This window comes from Chiloscyllium plagiosum, chromosome 10 (assembly GCF_004010195.1).
Source record: "Chiloscyllium plagiosum isolate BGI_BamShark_2017 chromosome 10, ASM401019v2, whole genome shotgun sequence".
NCBI lineage: Eukaryota > Metazoa > Chordata > Chondrichthyes > Orectolobiformes > Hemiscylliidae > Chiloscyllium > Chiloscyllium plagiosum.
In genome coordinates, this window is record NC_057719.1 from 47,548,988 (window position 1) to 47,555,273 (window position 6,286).

The following is a 6,286-nucleotide window of genomic DNA, read 5'->3' on the forward strand; positions in this document are numbered from 1 at the left end:
AGGAATGATTGGCTCCCCTCTTTGCCTCTTGGTTGGTAACCACAGTGTTTTAAAAAGAATTTGCTTCCTAGCTCAATGAGTATTTATGACTGACAAAGGGGTACACAGATCAGTTTTAATACAAGCCTTTAAAGGAAAAAGGAATAACTGGTATTAAGTTCAATCCTGCAATGTGGAGATAAGATTTTAAAAAAAACTTTTGAACTCTCGCTCTCCTGTATTCAAGAGTTCTGCATGAGGAAGTTGCAAAGAGAGAGATGGTTGATTAAATTTAGATCCAAAAGAAGGCCAATTTTACATTGACTTTGTGACTGACGACTTGGACAATTTCAGACCAGAGTTTTGGATTTTGCATACTTGGCCAGCCAGAATATATGCAGGTACATCATTTCAGAATAGCTAGAGTGATGGACTAAGTCTTCATTATCCACTTGATGTCTTTCTAGTCCGAGTGACCTGCAAAAAGTAGTTCTTTTCAATGCAATGGTTTATCCTTCTCTTCACATGATCTTCATTTGCAAACTAGCCAGTCATCAAATACAATTAGAGGAAACTCTTATTGGCCTAATTGTTTGAACTGATAAGGTTACATGGCCATGGAGTTGCCTTCACAGTCTATTGTCCAAAATGATTGAAATTAGCCCTGCCTGCACCCAGCTGAATAAAATAATATATCTGTGAATGATTCAGTTGATGGGTCATTTATTCTCATTTAAGTTCATTTCTTTTTCAGCTGGGTAACTTCCAGACAGCCTGGCTTCTTTTTGATGGACTAGTATTTTTCAGAGTGAGAGCTGTGGCATAGGTCATTTTAAACACTGGTCAGCTTTTTCAAAATTATTCTACGGTATCAACCCCCACTTTAAAAAACAAGGAATTTTTTATTTAACATACGTTTGTAACACTTACCCTCCCGGAAGGAAATGCTGCAAGCAGTTGAGGTGTCATCTTCGGGTGTAATGAGGTGGGCATTAGCAAAATAGTTGGGGAAATAGTGAGAGATTGGCAGTAATTAGATTCTCAACATTAAAAACAAGTCTTCCGAATTGCCAACTTTGGCTTTTGAAGGCTTTTTGCATATATTAATTTAGCGGGGGGGGGAAGTGATGCCTATTACCACTAGACTATTAATCCAGAAAAAGTTTTGGGGATGGGTTAGAATCCCACTAAGGCAGATGGTGGAATTTGAACTCAATAAAAATTTTGAATGAGGTCTAATGATGACTGTGAAACAATTGTCAGAAAAACCCATCTGATTTGTGAATGTCACTAATCTCACCTCTAACTGTAAGTATTTGCCAAAATGTACTTGCATGCATGGCTGCTTTGAGACATGTGGAGGTGAGAGGACAAGCGAGCCTTACAGCCTCCTAATGTTTGTGACATGGCTCGTGCTGCATTAATTGGAATCCCTACGTCAAAGATTCACTTTGAGGCTTTTTTTAGAATCCTTCATCATTGTACCTGGAGGATAGCAAATGTGGTTCCCTTGTTCAAGAAGGGGAGTAGGGATAACCCTAGTAACTATAGGCCGGTGAGTCTCACTTCTGTTGTGGGCAAAGTCTTAGAGAGAATTGTAAGGGATAGGATTTATGCACATCTGGATAGGAATAATGTGATCAAGGATAGTCAGCATGGTTTTGTGAAGGGCAGGTCGTGCCTCACAAACCTTATTGAATTCTTTGAAAAGGTGACGAAGGAGGTTGATGAGGGGAAAGCGGTAGATGTGGTATATATGGATTTTAGTAAGGCGTTTGATAAGGTTCCCCATGGTAGGCTACTGCAGAAAATACGGAGATATGGCATTGAGGGTGAGTTGGAGGTTTGGATTAGAAATGGGCTGGATGGAAGAAGACAGAGGGTAGTAGTTGATGGCAAAGTTTCTTCATGGAGTGCCGTCACTAGCGGTGTTCCACAAGGATCTCTTTTGGGACCATTGCTGTTTGTCATTTTTATAAATGACCTGGAAGAGGGGTTAGAAGGTTGGGTAAGCAAGTTTGCGGATGATACGAAAGTCGAAGGAGTTGTTGACAGTGAGGAAGGATGTGGCAGGTTACAGCAGGATATAGAGAAGCTGCAGAGCTGGGCAGAAAGGTGGCAAATGGAATACAATGTAGCTAAGTGTGAGGTGACTCACTTTGGGAAGAATAACAAAAAGAGACTCTGGTGCGGCCGGATCTGGAGTATTGTGTGCAGTTTTGGTCGCCATACTATAGGAAGGATGTGGTGGCACTGGAACGGGTGCAGAGGAGGTTTACTAGGATGTTGCCTGGTATGGTAGAAAGATCGTATGTGGAAAGGCTGAGGCACTTGGGGTTGTTTTCATTGGAGAAAAGATGGTTTAGGGGTGACTTGATAGAGGTGTACAAGATGATTAGGGGTTTAGATAGGGTCGACAGTGAGAATCTTTTTCCAAGGGGGCATAGCTTTAAATTAAGGGGTGGTAGGTAAAGGACAGTTGTTAGGGGTAGGTTCTTTACTCAGCGAGTCGTGAGTTCATGGAATGCCCTGCCAGTAGCAGTGGTGGACTCTCCCTCTTTATGGGCATTTAAGCAGGCATTGGATAGGCATATGGAGGATAGTGGGCTAGTGTAGGTTAGGTGGGCTTGGATCGGCGCAACATCGAGGGCCAAAGGACCTGTACTGCGCTGTATTGTTCTATGTTCATCCCGATATGTCCACACCACCCAAACCCATGCCCGATTACTCTACTTTTACCCCTAACCTACACATCACTGAACACTATGGGCAATTTAGCATGGTCTATTCACCTGAACTGCACATTTTTGGACTGTGGGAGGAAACTGGAGCACCGCGAGGAAACCCATGCAGACACGGGGAGAATTTGTAAACTCCACACACAGTCGCCCAAGGCCGGAATTGAACCGGGACCCTGAGGTAGCAGTGCTAACCACTGAACCACCGTGCCGCCCCTCCCACTACCTCTTGCATTTTATGATGGTCCTTGTCAGAGCTCTGCACGCCCCACTGTACTATGTTAAGCAGTCATGTGAGTCCTTCTCATGCTGATTGTTGCTATTACTAAGGATCTGTTCTATTCCCCTCTGGTTCATTGAAAGGATCCAGCCACAGCAGAGAGCATCATTTTTGCTGCCATGCCAGAGGTATTAAAAAAAAATGAAGAACAACAAACATGTCAGCAAGTCCAAAACCAGTAGTAATGTCTAGTGGGTGCCTATTGGCTTCCACATGTGGAGGTTACAGCTGAACGTACCTTCAGGATGTGCAGGAAATGAAGAGACCGGGAATCTGTCACCCTTGATACCATTTCCTCCAGATGAGTGATAAACAGTGTCACTGCAGACTGTGGATGTCCCAGGGCACTGTTACAGATTAAGCCAGCTGCTGGAGTGGGACCTGAGAGAAGAAGCACTGAGTGGCCCCCTTATTCTGGTGGCTTTTAAGGTGGCAGCTGTGCTAAACCTTTTATGTAATGGGCTGCATGCAAGGAGCCATTGGAGATCTGTTTGGGATTTCCCAACCTTAGACCAACAAATGTATTCAGGCTTGTTACTCTACCAATTTGTGCCACATCCTGCTGCTTCATCTTGTTTGCCTATGACATGTCAGTGCTGCAACCTTTATTAATAGTTTTGTTAATATTGCTGGCATGCCCCAGTTGCAGACTGCCAATGTACAAGTGATCTGTGATCATAGGTACCGTAGCTTTGAAGTCTGTGCCAGATGTCCGTGTGCTTGAGGAATGTCACATTCCTGCATCATTTAAAGGGCTTAGATGCCTTAAAAAGATGGTTACTAGGAGGCCAAGGCTATCCTCTGTGACATTGGCTGATATCTCCATTGTGCAATGCTTGACTGAGGCCCTGCATTGATACCCTGCTGCCAGTTCTCTCATCGGGGCCATCTTCAGATGTGGTTTGGTCCACAATGATGATCTGATGCTTGATCGTCAAAACAGAGGGGACCTTGCAATACAGTCCATGCAGAGTGTGTTGCACAGTCCTAGCATGCTGTACTTTGCACAACTGGAGCAGACAACAAGGAAATCTAGTAATCGCTGATCTTTGAAGAGCTGGCTAAATAAAAGCAGTCTTCCATGGAGGAAGATCTTTTTTGAGAAAGAGGAACATCACTTTCAGCTGAGAGCACTGCAGCATCAGACTCAATAAGCCAGACAGTGCTGATTGATTTGTTTTGAAAAATAGCTCAAGAAACCTAATGCTCGGGCTCTCTAAGATATTCGATATGAAACCTTCCAAAATTGACACGTCTGAATTTGATCATAAATCAGCTCTAAATTACAAATCCTGCTTTCAGGAAACAAAAGAATGCTTCTTTGCAGATTTAAACACTTTTTGGAAAGTGTTGGAGGCTTGCCCCTAGGAAGGCTTGTTTAGAAACCTGGTGCCTCATGTTTTTTTTCCCCACTTAAATCACTTGTGTTGTGGAATTAAGTTGTATTTTTACCGGCATCAATTGTAATACATTGGGAATTTTAATGCCAAGAGATGTGGCTTTTAATAAGTTTTGGGCTGTGAAAAATGTGCGAATGAATTTCACAGGTTGCTGGACAGGTGGCTTTTCTGTTCTTCTGTTTTAATATGCCAGTTTCTATTACGAAGTTGTTCGAGGCTGTTGGCAAATTTCCACTAGTGAAGGCCATAACTCCTTAACTATTGTTTCCATAATACATGGGTTTAGTAGTTCTGGTTCTGGCACTTTGATAATTGATTATCTTGATGTTGATAGTGGGTGATGATCTATCTTGGCTTTTGAGCGATGTCTGGGTTGTTCTCCAGCATTTGCTTCTTAGTTGGTTCCAAATCTAAATTGCTGTGTTCAATTAGCTTGGGATTAAAAATTGACTTTTTAAATCTACACTAGGCAAATCCACACTGATTTCCCTTTTTTTTCTGTAGTTTTCACAGGTACTGTTTTTTAATATTGTATATTATGTTCTCTCCTTCCATCAAGTCAGGGTGGGATTCCCCCATTACCATCTGTCCCATGCCTTCTGAGACACTACTGCATCCTAATGGCTGTCTACCTTCACTACATTCTCTAGTGACACTTTTAAATGAAGCATCACCCTGATTTTCTGCTTGCTGTTTTGGGAACTTTCCTTGACCTATTTAAATCTTTGAAGAAGGCTTTTGCTAGTGTTGCCTCTGATGCATTCTCTTTGTCTTCTGTTTTGAATTCTACTTCTTTATTTTCCACTGCATCTATCTCAGTCTCTTTAAATTCCATTGACTATCTTTTAGACTCCTCCTTTCATCTTTACTGGACCAGTTGCCTTCTGAGAGATTTTTTGGGATTCCTTCAGCTCACTGTAGTAATGCAAAATTTTTTTTATTCTTGAACTTTTCCATACTCCATGACTGCACTGGGCATTCTGCAAACTGTATTTTGTGCTTCCTGTCAGATCATTGTAATAAGTTGCCCCTGCTGCGTTGCGAAGTTTAGTGTATGATCTCAGCTGTCACTACAGTGGTGGTTAATCTTTAACTGCGGGAACTGTCAAGCATTTGTAAAATATCGTACTTGCAAATACCTTGATATTTGTTCTGATGTCAGGTGACATCTCTAATCTTTTGCTACAGGTAGTGTTCAAAAGCAGCTGCTACCCAGTTATCTCTATTTTCTTTCCCCCTCATGTCTGGGATGCAAAAGGAGACATTTTCCTTTTGTGTAGAAAAAAAAGGTTCTTGTAGTACCAGCTACATTGGAACAGATTTACAGCTTTCATGGCTGCAGACACTGTTGTAACTGCAGTGCTCCACTGGTTTTCTTTTGCCAGACTGCTGTTACATGCCCAGGTTTTCCTTACTGAAAAGACACTGGGCATGTCCCTGCTGATTTACTAACCAGGTTTGTTCTTTCAAAAATTAGATTTTTATCTGTTTTTCCTCCTTTTTCTCTCAATTTAATTTCTGCTTCATCTATATTCACCCTGTCTCTCCCTAGCATGTATGAATTATTCAATCCAAGTTTGTTTTTACTGAAAGGCTTTTGTGTTAATTCATAGTCACCTGCTATGAGGCCTTTAATGATTCAGCCAACAATGAAAACAGAGCGGGTACTTTATCCCCAGGTTCAAAAGTTTGGAATTTATTCTTTTGATTTTTCATTGACTTTTGGGAAAACTTTAAGATGTACCCAAGTTACTGGCATGTTTATGGCAGTCTTTTGTGAAACTTGGGCACCAAGTCTAAAAGAGAAATTTCCAACTTAGCAAAATGTGTAGGTTTTTGTTATTATCCCTTCTATACATATTTATACATTGTGTATACAAGCATACCAG

At 41.6% G+C, this 6,286-nt stretch overlaps 1 protein-coding gene across 12 annotated transcripts in view; it reads left to right on the forward strand.

Annotated features, from left to right (window-relative positions):
• samd4a (sterile alpha motif domain containing 4A) overlaps positions 1 to 6,286 on the forward strand; it is a 196,444-nt gene that overhangs the window by 142,044 nt on the left and 48,114 nt on the right. The window lies entirely within an intron of this gene.